The 15,199-nt window shown below is 40.2% G+C and overlaps 1 protein-coding gene and 1 non-coding gene across 8 annotated transcripts in view; both read left to right on the top strand.

Moving 5' to 3' along the window:
- Positions 1 to 15,199, top strand: part of LOC109202555 (general transcription factor II-I repeat domain-containing protein 2) — a 40,175-nt gene that overhangs the window by 18,354 nt on the left and 6,622 nt on the right. For 2 of the 7 annotated variants that reach the window (XM_025905935.1, XM_025905937.1), the window contains exon 2: positions 12,959 to 13,075. The exons of 2 other annotated variants lie outside the window; for them this stretch is intronic. The gene's annotated coding sequence lies outside the window, so the exon portion shown is untranslated. Of the gene's footprint in view, positions 1 to 1,606; positions 1,659 to 12,958; positions 13,076 to 15,199 lie in introns of those variants that run through there. 3 more of the 7 variants (XM_025905936.1, XM_025905939.1, XM_025905940.1) reach the window with 3 other exon arrangements.
- Positions 7,463 to 7,534, top strand: trnat-cgu (transfer RNA threonine (anticodon CGU)). The gene has a single exon. It is a non-coding gene; the product is annotated as a tRNA-Thr (tRNA).

The raw sequence follows: 15,199 nt of genomic DNA, 5'->3' as shown, positions 1-15,199 counted from the left end.
CAGGCACATTCATCTGGGAAAGCTTGCCTTGGAGATGGTCTGGAAGGATGGTGTTGATGGCAGAGCTGAAGTCCACAAACAGGATCCTGGCGTAGGTTCCTGGGGAGTCCAGATGCTGCAGGATGAAGTGTAGAGCCATGTTGATAGCATCGTCTACAGACCTGTTGGCTCTGTATGTAAACTGCAGGGGGTCAAGGAGGGGGGCCGTGAGGGTCTTGAGGTAGTAGAGAACCAGGCGCCCAAATGACTTCATGAGCACAGATGTCAGAGCCACAGGTCTGTAGTCATTTAGTCCAGTGATCCTTGACTTCTTGGGGACAGGGATTATGGTGGAGGACTTGAAGCAGGCAGGCACATGACATGCCTGCAGTGAGGAGTTGAAAATGCCAGAAAACACTGGGGCCAGCTCGTTTGCACAGTGTCTGAGAGTGGCAGGAGACACACCGTCTGGGCCAGGAGCTTTCCAAGCATTCAGGCTCTTAAACTGCTTCCTCAGATCGGCTTCATGAATATGAAGGGTTGTAGTGGGAGAAGGTGGTGTGAAATCCTCCTTGGTGTGGGATGAGGAGGGGGGTGTTGTGGTTGAAGTCTTTGATGGTGGTGATGGGTCTGTGGTGGTGGGAGAGGGGGAGGTGGGGGGATGAGTGTCCAAGGTGTCTTATCTGTGTACCTTATCTGTGGAGTCAGCGCATACAAGTCGTCATTCAAACAAAGGTAAGTCAGCTCGAGTACTGCGTGTGAAATGCGTTTGATTTCCCTGCAAACATTCAGATTAGTGCAGCATAAATTCATTCACGAGGCGGAAATTACAGTGAGAACATGTGGAGGCTGTTAGGTGGATGACATAGTGAGTTCAGTGCATTGATGTGACATTGTCCTGAAGGATTTAGTTATTCTTTATGGTTAAAGAAATTGCAATAATTTATTCATATTTATTATAAATAATTCTAATTATACATCTTGCTTCCATATTTGTGTCCTGTGTCACTAAAAATACATTTTATTTTAATTTTATACATTGATTAATGACCTGCAGAATCTCCTTATCATATTAAGTGATTCATAATTGTCACTTTATGCTTTCTCCATCTTAAAAGTGATGACATCCTTGCATTGCATACTTTAGGTTCATTTTCTGCAGGCAGGTTTCTGAGAGAGAACAGGCTGATTTAGAATATAACATGCAGCGTTGCATAGATGGATGCATAAAAAAAATGAAAAATTACATGTATGTGCTAACTTTCTAAACACTTTGTTACATTTATGATAAAGTAGATAAAACACATCTGTGTCAGCCTTGGCTCATTAGTTCTTGTCATTAAATGAACTTTGTGTGTGTTTCAGGTGCTGCACTCTCAAAGACTGAATGAACCAGCATTGCAGCCATGGGTCACTGTGAGCATCACAGGGAAGGTTGAAGCCGCCCACTGCACCTGTATGGCCGGAGTTGTGGAGACCTGCACCCATGTCGCTGCTCTTCTGTTTAATGTAGAAGCAACAGTGTGGATCTGTGGCACAAGGACTGTTACAGATGAACCTGCAACCTGGTAATATGACCAAGATACAGCCAGAGGTTGGCCATAAGATAGACTTCTCCTCTTCAGCTGCCCAAAAAAAGGCTCTTGATCAAAACATAAACAGACCATCTGTAGTGACAGGTAAAAGGAGCCGTCCTCAAAAAAGAAAAATCCCACCTGCTACTGTGGAGGAGTTGTCACTGCTATAATGCCATAATGTTTTATCTAGGGGTCTAGATTTATGCCTGTAGTGCACTGCCATGTAAATAATTTGCATTTACTGAATACGTACTGACTGAGTACCACTGTTCAAAAATTGAATAAAGAAACAAACTAATTTTTGCCTCTTTTTAAAAAAAATTAAAACCACTTTGTAGAACATCACATCAGTTATAATGTAGAATCCATGTCATTTATAGTTTACAAATGACAAAATGTTTACACAAAATCATGACAGTGTTTACATGATATCACCCACTACTAACACTACTTAATTTACTTTATCTTCTGAAAAATTACCGCTATTTAAACGGCACAAGACTTAAGAATATTTAACAGGAGCAAGTTTCATTTTTCCCTGGTTTTACTATAACACTGTTCACCAAATAGAGCAAACCTTCACATCTTATCCTGAAGGGTCACCTCTTCACCCTTACATGGAAGAAGTAATCTGATTGGCATGGTGGTATGTTTGAAGGAGGTCCCTGATGTAGCGCTGGAACCCAGTCACGATGTGTTTCATCCATTTCATAGGCTGGTTTGCTGCAATAATGCCAAATAATTAGAAACTCTATAAAGAGAAGGTAGTTCTGCAAAATCACTCAGTAGGATGTTTGTTCTAATTTGCTATGACCTCAAAGCGCATCGAAAATAAAACTAATAGGCTATAAAGAGTGATATGAACATATTTAGAACTTACCGGAATGAAAATGTCTGGAGCACCAACAGATATTTGGAGATGGAAGAGAACTGGATATCAGCTCATCTCACAGCTGCTATCCAGGCTAGACGCCTTCGTTTGGTAACATCCGATACACGAGCTGCCTCATGTTGCTTCCAGGTTGGGAAAGAATGAAAAGACAAACCATTTTCAAGCTTATTCTCTTGCCGGTCGTGCGATCGAACATTGCAGCGGACCACACAGCAAGTATGAACCATGGCTGTTGTGTGTGCCTTCGCTCCTTTTTCGCTTGCGCTTTGTTTTGACCCCGAAAATGGCGGATCAGGCCAAAATCCTTTCCACGCCCACCCCCGTGACATCACGCTCCAAAGCCCTTGGGGCTAGTGGAGGTGTGAAGGCTGCTTGATGGCTCATCAAAACGTCAGTAAAAGTCATTGAGGGTGTTGGCCAAGAGCAAGTCTTTAGTGGAGTGGGGGGAGTTTAGGCTTGTAGTTAGTGATATTCCTAAAACTTTTCCACACAGAGGCTGAGTAATTCTCTGAGATCTGGTGCTGCATCTTCTCAGAGTGCTGATGTTTAGCAATGCCTACTTCTTTACTGTGCTGTAACAGTGATCCAATTTCCTCTCCTCTCTGGTCGGGCAATTAATATACTGTTTATATTTGGGAAGTTCCTGGCTCAGATTGGCTTTGTTAAAGTCCCACAGAGCAATAATGAGAGAGTTCAGGTATGTCTGCTCCATGTGCAGTATCTGCTCCGCGAGGGCGCACTGAGCTGCCTACACATCCGCGTCTGGCGGGATGTAAACAGCGGCCATAATAAATGAAGCAAACTCCCACAGAGAATAAAATGGTTTACAGTGAATAAAAATGTATTCCAGAGAGGAAGAGCAGTGCTGAGCAATCACTGTCACATCTGTGCACCAGCCACTATTAATGTAGAAGCAGATGCCTCCACATGCGGTCTTACTGGAGAGAATGGCCTGCTGGTCCGCGCGGAGCAGATGAAAATCCTCCAGCTTAAACGCACACTCCGGGATGTCCTCACAGAGCCACGACTCCGTAAAACATAAGACACAGGAAGAGGCAAAGTCTCTGTTCATGCTTCTTATCAGGGCCAGCTCGTCCATTTTGTTCCGGAGTGAGAATGCGTTGGAAAGGAAGATCCTAGGAAGAGCAGTTCATAGTCCATGTCTCCTCAGACGCACGAGTGCGCCGGCTCATTAACAGAAAAGATCCAGTCACAGAATTGCATTGCAATTCTTAAAGTCAAGACCTAGACAAACTTGTGAATTAGTTTGACCTCCATCTGGCATAATTTATATGACTAGCTCATGTTTCCCTGCATCTATTCTGTTTGACCAGTTTACACATTGTTGTAAACTAAAAGTCAGCATATCGAGCCCTTTGTTGGGCTGGGCGATAAGAAAATATTTTTTGGCTATATCACAACACATGATATATATTGATATATTTTGTGACATGGTTAAATAACTCTCAAAAAGAAATTTTATTTGCAGCCATATAGTGCCTAAAATTGTACTGGTAAATCATTTACATCGATCATTCCATATTTTTTTCCTACTTTGAATACTTTTCTTTGGTCAACACTAGAATATTAACAAACAAAAGATCATAGCAACAAAAAAGGACATCAAGCAGGAATTCACAAGACAAAATAAACCACCTAAAACTAAAAAAGTGCTATTTTGTGCTTATAACATATAAAAATAGTAAAATAAAAAATGTGATGACGTCAAATTATAGGAAAAAAAGTCTAGATAGTGATTATAAAAACAACTGACCAAGAACAGTCACAGGTATCACAGCTGGTTTATTTAGTATTTTCTTTGGTGTGTGGGGAGACGTGGAGTTTAAAACAGTCTTAATTTTTTAATGGAAGAAATTTGTGCTAATGCTACCTTTTGCGGCAATAGTGTTTTGAAAATTGCTGCATTTTGTTCGACATCCTCCTTGTGAAATCCAAATGACAGCAAGTCTCATTCCCTCGCTTCCGGTCACCATATTTTTCCCTGTTTGGGAGTGTATAAACATGCATGCCCAACGCAGTGTTTCAGGTAGAAAATTTTCCGTTTGGGAAGTGGGCATTAATGATGCATTTAAAGCAGGGGTGGGCAATCTCAGTCCACGAAGGCCGGTGTCCCTGCAAGTTTTAGATCTCACCTTGGGTCAACACACCTGAATCACATGATTAGTTCATTACCAGGCCTCTGGAGAACTTCAGGACATGTTGAGGAGCTAATTTAGCCATTTAAATCAGCTGTGTTGGTTCGAGGACACATCGAAAACCTGCAGGGACACCGGCCCTCGTGGACTGAGATTGCCCACCCCTGATTTAAAGCATGTGGGATATATTCTATCTATATTTCACCTTTAAAAAGTGTTTACCTTGTGTTGTTTGGTATCATTCTTTTCAGCACAATGTCACATGTCTGAATTTACAGTTATTTTTTCATTTTGACATGCTGCATTATTACAAATGATCTAAAATCAGACAAAAAACATGAAATCTGAGTAGAAAAAAGTTATTCTTTACTTAAAAAAACAAAAATGTTTAACGAATCATTTTTATGACTTGAAATTGAAAACATAAATTGAGAATTTTAATAACCTATGTACAAGTTTTGCAAGTCAAGTCAAGTCAAAGTTTATTTCTATAGCACATTTAAAAGACTAGTGTACATCAAAGTGCTTCACAATAAAACCACAATGCGGGCAGAACAAGGTACAAATAGTACAATTATGATTAAAATTACATTTACATGGTGTAGTGCAGGCCAAATGAAAGTCAAACTAATTTGCTTCAAAAGCTAAGTTGAACAGGTGTGTTTTTAAGTGTGATTTGAATGATTGAATTGATTCCGATGTACGGATATCGACTGGAAGATTATTCCAGAGTCTAGGGGCGGCAATTGCAAAAGCATGGTCACATCTGGTTTTTAAATGAGACCTTGGTTGCATTAGGAGCAGTTGGCTGGAGGATCTTAGTGCTCTCTTTGGGTTGTACAGATCAAGGAGATCAGTTAAGTAGCTAGGGGCCAGGTTATTTAGAAATTTAAAAGTGAACAGAAGGATTTTGAAATCAATGTGATATTTGACGGGAAGCCAGTGTAAGTTAGCGAGGACAGGGGTGATATGCTCATGCCTTCTGGTGCCGGTTAAGAGGCATGCTGCCGCATTTTGGACTAATTGCAGGCGCTGAAGGAGGGTGAGTTGGAGGCCAAGGTAAAGAGAGTTGCAATAGTTCAATCTAGAAGTGATGAAGACATGGATAAGATTTTGGAGTTCTGTAGAGTTCTTGTCATATGACAAGGCTAGCCCTCCCCCTCTACCCGAGGTCCTGGGAGAGCTCAGAAAGGCACAGCCCAGGGGAAGAAGTTCCGAAAAGGAAAAGGACTCCCCGGTGCGTATCCAAGTCTCCGTCAGGAACAAGAAATCTCGCCTTGATGAAAGAAAAAAGTCATTTAGGATGAAGGAATTGTTCATTAATGACCTGGTGTTAAGCAATGCAATCCGTATCGTAGTCACATGTGGCTATTTTTTTTATCATAACTCTGATTTTACGTGACCTATCAACACAATTTAAAAATTATTCTATAGTTTGATGTCTGCACTTTCAACACAAGTTTAAATTTAGAATCAGGGTGGCTGCATGTTGTTTCTGTGTCTTAAATTAGTCATGTGATTTGGCATCCGTTGACCCCAGAATTTTAATATTTCCATGGCAACTTATACTCGATGGCTGCGATAAAGCCCTTTAAACCATTCTGCGTGGAAAAACTTGCAATACCAGTTTATATAGTTTATATATTGAGTTTATTCGATATCTAGCCCACCCCTAGCATTTTGTTGGAGAAATCAAGTTAAACATGAATCATATAATTAAATATTTGAGGATTAGATGTGAAGATGCAATATGCTGAACCACCGTGTTCACATTTGAGACTAGAAAGTCTGAGAGTCAGACGCATCTTGATAAGCTGGTGCCTGAAAATACTTCATTTCTTTTACTTGTAGTTTTGGATGTTATCTGTAATGGTCTCTGTAATACTTCTAGTCCCACATTAAAAAATTTGTTAAGTTGTTGAAGTCAAGTGTGAAACTGCTGTCTGCTGGGCTGGCATCAACTTCTTAGGTTTGAGGTCAGCTTACTTTTTAACACTTTTATGTTAATAATATTATATGTTATTTGAATTTTTGGACTTTATTTGAGATGCCTATTTTTTGTTTTTTTCCAAAAATTCTGCTTGCACACACTGTAATTGAAATTGCACTTTTTGAAAAATTCTCCAGTGTGCAGGTTTCAAGTGTGCCTTTGCTGTCTACCAGGCTGGAGACTTCACTGTAAAGGCTGAATAGTGAAGTCAAACTAACTTTTTAAAATTGTGAGTTATTAATATTTCACATGCATTATTATTATTTTTACTTTTTTATTCTTGGGCACACTATTAATTATTAAAATCATACATGATACCTAAAGCATGAAGCTCCAGTTTGACGATAAGGGCAGACTTAACTATGACAAATTAATGAGTCCAATTAGAGACCAGTTTAGCACTAAAAGACAAGTTGTTTTAGTAGATTCACTGTTTACATTTCAGCCATTGCTTAGGCATATATGTAATGGAAAAAATACTTGTGTTCATTCAGTTCTGAAAAAACATAGTTTTCACAGAACTTTAGGCTGGTCTTTCCACTATAGCAGGTAAAATAAGTATTTGACACATCATGAATTTTGTTAGAAGGTGTTAAAGGGTTAGGGGTTAGGTGTGGTAACCAAGTGGTAAGGTGTTGGTCTTGTCAACCAACGATCATGGGTTTAATCCCCATTCATGCCTTTAGTATGAACAGAAAGTGTTAGACAGGCGTTTGGTTTGGCCCATTCTTTAGATCTGGCTCTGAACTCAGTATTCTGTGTCCTCATACTTTGTTATAATTATAACTGCCCTCTGATTTAATCTGATTTGACAAAATTTCAAGGGAAAGAGTCTCTGTATATGTGCAAGTGTATATACAGCAGACAAGGCATGGTGGCCAAGGGGTAAGGCGTTGGTCTCGTAAACTAAAGATCATGGGTTCAATCCCCATCCATGCCTTTCCTGTTACATGCTTGCTCACTTACAATCATCTGTCCACACTGATAATAGAGTCACTATCAAATGAGCTACCTGGACAAGGTTGTAGTTTGAGTCATGGAGTATCTTCAATCCTTATACAAACATGAGTGACCACTGCTAATGATCAAAATTACACTAGACGTAGGCCAAATTAATTCAAAAGTTGATGATCTTTAGTTTCCAATACTAACATAGATGCAAGTCTCAGTGAGTCTTTAAACTGGTCAGTCAGAATAGATACATAGAAACATGAGTATACACATTTCCAGTCTTTTACAATTACTTATATGTACCGCTCAAGCTCATACTGAAGGCATGGATGGGGTTTTTTTGCAGGCCAACAAAAGCTTCAGGGTTTCGTCACTTAAGTTGGAGGAGGTGTCTTGGGAGAGGGAGAACTGGGCTTCTCTGCTTAGAATGCTCCTCGATGAAATGGCACAAAATGTATGTATGTATGGAGGACAATCAAACAGTCCTTTTTTTATGACTTACCCCATGTCTCTCACTACATTGCGGAGTAATTTTGGCCCACTCTTCTTTGGATCAGTTAATTTAGGTTTGTAGGCATTCGTATTGTGTTAAGCATTGCAGTTGGGTTGAGGTCTGGACTTTCAATGAGCCACTGCAACACTGTGACCATTCTGCCTGATTTGCTGCTGTCCTGCTCCATCACTCAGTTTTATCCAAGCTTTAGCATTCAGACAGATGGCCTCACATTTGACTCTAGAATACTCAAGAATACTACAGAGGAATTCATGGTTGTTTAAAAAATTGCAAGGTGCAAGGGTCCTCTGGCAGCACAGGAGGTTTTTCCAGAGGTCTTGTGGTTTGTTACGATACAACTTTGCAAGCCTAAGCTGTGCTGTCACACTCTCTTTAGAGGTTTTCTCTTAGCAACCCTTTCAAAAAAACCATAGTCATTCAGTGTAATTGTTTTCTAATTTTGCTGTCTTGAACTTTAACATTTGCCAAATAACGACTTATCCTAAGGCTTTTCTGTGGCTATTTTTAAGTACAGGTCTTTTCCTTCTTCTTATATTTTTTTGGTGTGCCACAAGGTTCTGTTTTGGTGCCCTTATTATTTCTATTATATCTGCTCCCTATTCAGCATATGTTGAGCACCTTTAAAAGCATTTGCTATCACTGTTATGGAGATGACTTCAGTAATCTATCTTGTTTAAGGCCAAGATGTTTCTAAGCTGCAGATTCTAAATCACTGCTTAGACTGAATTAAACGTTGGATGGCTGACAACTTTCTCCAACTAAATGAAAAAAACAAAAAAACAAAAATGGAAGTCAATGTCTGTGCACCTGGAAGATTTGTACCTAAGGTAATTAAAGCTCTCGATCCTCTTGCAACATTTGCTAAATCTGCTATGAGGAATTTTGGGGTAAGTTTTGACTCTGCTCTCACTTTGGAAATTCATATCTTGTCAATCTCTGGTTCAATCTTGTTTTTAACACTTAGGAAATATTGCCAAGTTAAGTATCATCCTGTCACCACAGACTCAGGAACTCTCTCCTTCCTGAACCTGAGATCTGTAGACTCCATGGTCTCTTTTAAGAAACAACTAAAGACTCATCTTTTCAGACTGGCATGTAGTTAACTCTTTTTTCCTTTTCTTTTTTTTATGTTTTTTGTTGTTGTTTTGAAGCACTTTGTGATCTTTGTCTTGATAGGTGCTATATAAATAAAATTTAATATACTGTGTTTCCCATAACTGGATATAGCAGCTGAATTGGGGTAGCTCAGCAGTTGTATTAGATACTGTCATCACTTTGATCCTTATAAGATTGTTAAAGACAAATATTTTTAGGAGTACCAGGAATCATACTAATGATCATTCTAATGATCGGAACATACACTGCAGGGCCCAAAAAAAAGTCACACACTAATATTTCATTGGACTTGTCACGAAGGAACAGGGAGGACTCAGGCGCAGACTGAAATTACAGAAAACTGAATTTTATTTACACACTCCCGGTGCACTATATACAGGTGAGGGGAAAAGGGTCCAAGGTTCCCAGGGGTACAGGGAAGAATCAGGAAAGCGTCCTCTCTTGCTCAGCTCCACACGAACAGCACAATTCACTTGGAAAGGTCCTTTTCTCACACACGCCACTCTCACTGCTGCACTCACGAACAGGCTTCGGAGTCCAAACTTCCAAACCGAGCACGAAGAATCTGTACATAGAGATCAAGAATTAACACGGAGAATTTTCACGAAGAGAACTCAAAATTGGCTTAGGCTAAAGTAGCACTGACGAGCGTTACTCAATAGCCCAGCGGCGAGGTGCTCTCAGTCACTGCCTTAAGTAGTGAGAGCAAACGAGGTGAGGAGCCACAGGTGATTGCTTGCAGGTGGTGAAGGCCAGGGGCGGGAGCCCACAATGAGCTCCGCCCAGGCAGCGTGTAGAGAGAGTGAAAGGAGAGAGAGACAAAAGCAAAACACATGTAGCCACACAGGGCCAGCCGGGCAGGCACGGGGACCATGACAGGACTGCCTTTAGCTTTGATTACGGCACGCATTCACTGTGGCATTGTTCCGATAAGCTTCTGCAATGTCACACAATTTATTTCCATGTTGCATTAATTTTTCACCAAGAACTTGCAGTGATGATAGTAGAGTTTAAGCCTTCTCCAGCACATCCCAAAGATTCTCAATGGGGTTAAGGTCTGGACTCTGGTTCTGGGAGCATGACACATAATTTTCACACATGGATTGGCCATCACACTCTTTCACAATTTGAGCCTGATGAATCCTGGCATTGTCATCTTGGAATATGCCCGTACCATCAGGGAAGAAAAAACCCATTGATGGAATAACCTTGTATAGTCAGATAGTCAGCTGACCTCATTCTTGGAGCACATTCTGTTGCTGAACCTAGACCTGACCAACTGCAGCAACCCCAGATCGTAGCACTACCCCCACAGGCTTGTACAGTAGGCACTAGGCATTATGGGTGCATCACTTCATCTGACTCACTTCTTACCCTGATGCGACCATCACTCTGGAGCAGGATAAATTTGCACTCATCAGACCACATGACCTTCCATTGCTTCTGAGTCCAATCTTCATGGTCCCTAGCAAATTGAAGCCTTTTTTCCTGTTTACCTTACTAATTAGTGGTTTTCTTATGGCTACACAGCTGTTCAGTCCCAATCCCTTGAGTACCCTTCGCATTGTACGTGTGGAAATGCTCTTACTTTCAGTGTTAAACATAGCCCTGAGTTCTACTGTTGTTTTTCTTCGATTTGATTTCACCAAATGTTTAAGTGATTGCCGATCATGATCATTCAGGATTTTTTTCCAGCCACATTTCTTCCATGAATACAATGGGTCCCCACTATCCTTCCACTTTTTAATAATGCACTGGACAGTTCTTAACCCAATTTTAGTAGTTTCTGCAATCTCCTTAGATGTTTTCTCTGCTTGATGGCTGCCAATGATTTGACCCTTCTCAAATACACTAATATCTTTTCCACGACCACAAGATGTGTCTTTCGACATGGTTGTTTAAGAAATGAGAAGCAACCCTTTGCACCAGTTGAGGTTAACCCTGTCATGCATAGTGATCACTACAGTGTACAGCTATTCAAAGGCTGTTTTCTTGTATTTGTGTCAGTGTTGATGGTATACTTGCACATAAACCACTAGATTGGACACTGATGTGTCACTCCATACCTTGCCACCCACTGGTCGTTTAATGTTACTATAGATCAGTGGTTCCCAAACTTTTTTTGCCAGGCCCCCCTTTGTTTTACAAGAAAAATGTGTGGACAAGGATTACAGAGTTCGTCACGCAACGACAAAGGTGTGCCTCTTTTCACGTCACGCTGTGCGCCACGTTATTGTTTACATGAGATGAATTACAGAATGGCAGATAGAGACAAAATACTGTTACTGTTAATCTGATTATCTGCAGGTTTTACAGGCTTACATATACACACGCAGTTACTGTCCCTCCATTTAGAAAGGCAGAGGCGTCACGGTGTGATTATTTTATGTGTAGTTGTTTTTTTCCTGTGTAATAATATTCAACATTGCTGTCAATATATTTTTCAAAAAATGCCTCTCTGTACAAAATGGGTTCAAAAACATAAACAGCTGTTGGATACTGTTTGTCCGTGATTTGAACCGAGGGAACAAATTACGGCAGGATCAGCCTGATATTATTTGTATCCCGCTGTAACTTTACTGTATAAAGAGCTAACATGTCCAAAATGTCAGGAGTAGTTATTACAAGAAGTGTTTGTGAACTAAAAATCAAGAATGTGGGATACTGTTTCGCCGTGATTTGGAGAGCCCAGCGCTGCTCCCGACGCAGGGAAAACTATTTGCAGGGGAGACCTACCTTGGCACTTGTGCAGGTGAAGCCAAAGGGAAGATATGCTTCACCATATTTTCTAGTCTTTGGCTTGGAAGGAAGTTGGTTTGGAAACATATTTGGCGATGCTTCATCTCCTGCTTTGCGTTTGTGTGGGAGCCCCGTCAAAAACCTGTTCACAGTGTCCAAGCGCTCTTTTTTTTTTTTTCTTTTCATACCGCGCCCCCCCTGCAATGGCTCTGCGCCCCCCTAGGGGGCGGGCCCACACTTTGGGAACCTCTGGTCTAAGGAGCTTGGAAAGAAAAGCACCTGGACTTCTTTAGGTTTCTTGAAGACTTTTCACCTTTCATCCGAGAAGCTTCTCAAGTTCTAAGAGCCATTGGTGGAGAGTTCCAGATTTTAAGCTCTATGGGAGTGTCCCTAAGAGGGTCATGGACCCCTATTGATCCTCTGCCTAATCACACAAGCCACGGTGTGAAAACAGGTGTGGTTCACAGTCAGCCTGCTGACTGCAGGTTTCCCCAATCCTGCAGTCAGCTGAGACTGAAGAAGTCACTTGGATGAGTGATGAAACGTTTCTCCCACTGAAAACGCTACATCCAGATACTTTTAAATCCGCAACTTTTGGGGATTTACTTACCTGGATGATTGAGCATGCATCAAGATGAGTTTGTTCTGTTTATTTTCAGTTCTTTATTTTTATAATCCTGAACTCTTTTAGAGTAACTTTGCATGATTCACAATAATCCATATTTATCTCATACTGGGCATTGCTGCAGTTTTGTCAGAAATAAGTTCCTGTTTCTTTACAACTCACATGTATGAAAAACCCACCTTCATTCTGACTGACTGTGTCGGTGACCATACAAGAAAATCTGTGCCAAATTAACATAATCAGAGTGATTAGAGCAGTCTGAAGCCTGAGTTTTTGGTTAACAGGGATGACTGACTTTATTATATGAAACTTTGGTCATGATTAATATTGACGTCCACAATTAGAATGGGATATGTATGACAGAAAGGTTAGAAGTTCAGGTTAGAAGTGTGTCACTGACAGCTTTCGTGTGTTTGCAGGACTTCATCTGTCCACAGGTGAGGGATCGTCAGTTACTCCACTACTTCCACAAGAAAGCCTTAGGACAGAGATTTGACATTAAAAAGTACAACGAGCTCAGAGACGAGCTAGCCAAGGTGATGAAGACACAGCACTGATGTTTTTAGGCTTTAAATAGTGATAGTTTCATTGTGAGTTATAGGTCTCATTGTGAGTTGTCATTCGACAAAAATAAAAAATAACTGTGCATTTTTATTATCTTAAATCTAATCCAGAGAATTAATTTCCTCTGTTTGTATTGCAGTAATTCATATATATTTTATAAACAGTGTTGGGGAGTAACGGAATACATGTACCAGCGTTACGTTTTTAAAATACAAAATATTAGTAACTGTATTCCATTACCGTTTAAATAGGTGGTATTCAGAATACAGTTACTTTGTTGAAATAAATGGATTACACGGCGGTGTTTTCCTGTTTCATATGTTAGGCTGTGCCCTCTCTATTTTTGGTAATTCCATGCCGGTGGAAACCCAAACAAAACACGCATTAAGAAGCTCTAATGCCTGTGTCTCAATCTCGCGGCCCATGTCACCTCTACTTGCGGCCCGCATAATGACGTGAAGAAATATTTTTTTAGTATTATTCAAAAAATTATTTAATATCAAGGCAATAGGCCGAGTGTTACAGGCATAGCCCTAAAGAATGTAGCCTCATGGGCAGTGTAGTCCGTACTGCAGGAAGAATGGACTACCATACCCGTTATGTGTCTGTGAGCGAGAGGGAAGGAGAAAACGGAGAGTCCAAAAGTAGAGTTGTCACTGACCAGAAACGGGAGATGGAAGCATGTAAATATAATAATAACCACTGCAGCCAAGAAGAGTGCCTGACGAGCCCATTTGTAAGTAAGCTATTAAGACTCAACTGTACACTGTGTTTGTGTTTTCCTCCGAAACAATAAGTTCTGTTGGAGCAGCCTTTCAACGCCTCTCTCTGTCTCTCGCTAGCAAAGTTGACCCACACAACAAAGTAAAGCTAGTTTTCGGCTATGAGCCCGACATGGAACCCACCGTATTAGCCAGAGGTCCCTTTATGGTTTTACGGCTTTGCGGTTCAGAGCCACGGACCTGTTTTATATACGCTCGGAATAGTTTTCTATATGAGCAAAAAGTGGAGCCTTACCTAATGTCCACCCTACTGTTACTCAATTTATATTAAGATTTAAAAATCTAGTTTATATTGGTATGGCGAATAGCCTTCCATAACAGTAATAAATCACAGCAATAGTACATTCATGTAGTTGTAAAAAGCATGATTAATATTTTAAGTAATCCAACGTATTCAGAATACATTACTCTCATTGAGTAACGTAACGGAATACGTTACAAAATACATTTTGGGGCATGTATTCTGTATTCTGTAGTGGAATACATTTTAAAACTAACCTTCCCAACACTGTTTATAAACACACACATACTAGCAATGACCCATAATTTGCACAGGTCTTTGTTAGCACTGTATGTTCTAGCGTGTGTTACTTTAACAAACAATAAATGTCAAGTTTGTGAGTGTGATTGCAAAAATAATTCCATACATTTTTATTTTAGTAAGCATGTATATATAGATATATTAGTGCTGTCAGTGTTAATCTCGTTAAAATGACGCCATAACCGCATTAATGCGGCAAATCTCTTTTAGTGAGTTAATGCGGATTAGCGTGGTTAGCGCGTTAATGCGTTAGCGCCGTGCAGCCCCACGCATGGAGCTATCCGCATTAACTCACGTACGGAGATTTGCCACGTTAATGCGGTTATGGCGTTAACATCATTTTAATGAGATTAACGCTGACAACAATATATATATATATATACATATATATTTATATATTTTGCAGGTTTTGCCAAGCCTGCAACACTTGTTTAATCACAAAAATGTGAGATATTTTGAGTTACCAATTTAGTTACTAATGTAATTCAATTTAACAGTAGTAACAGTAGAGGGTTAAACACAGTATTCTCTTCTTCAGTATCACATAATTTTGTACACTGTATTCAGTAATTAACATGCAGTATAGAGAGACAAAGAATACTTCATAGAACAACATCACTTTACAATTCATATTTGCATAACAACACATATGATATTACATCAAACAAAACAAATTAATTTTACACACATAATTCACACAATTATAATTAATACCCTCACTTAAGTGATGATGTATGAATCCTGCTTCTGGGCCCAAACCCCTCTGCGTTGAT

Source organism: Oreochromis niloticus, linkage group LG3, assembly GCF_001858045.2.
Source record: "Oreochromis niloticus isolate F11D_XX linkage group LG3, O_niloticus_UMD_NMBU, whole genome shotgun sequence".
Lineage (NCBI taxonomy): Eukaryota > Metazoa > Chordata > Actinopteri > Cichliformes > Cichlidae > Oreochromis > Oreochromis niloticus.
Note: the sequence above shows the minus strand (reverse complement) of the source record. Positions and strands in the feature narration are given on the sequence as shown.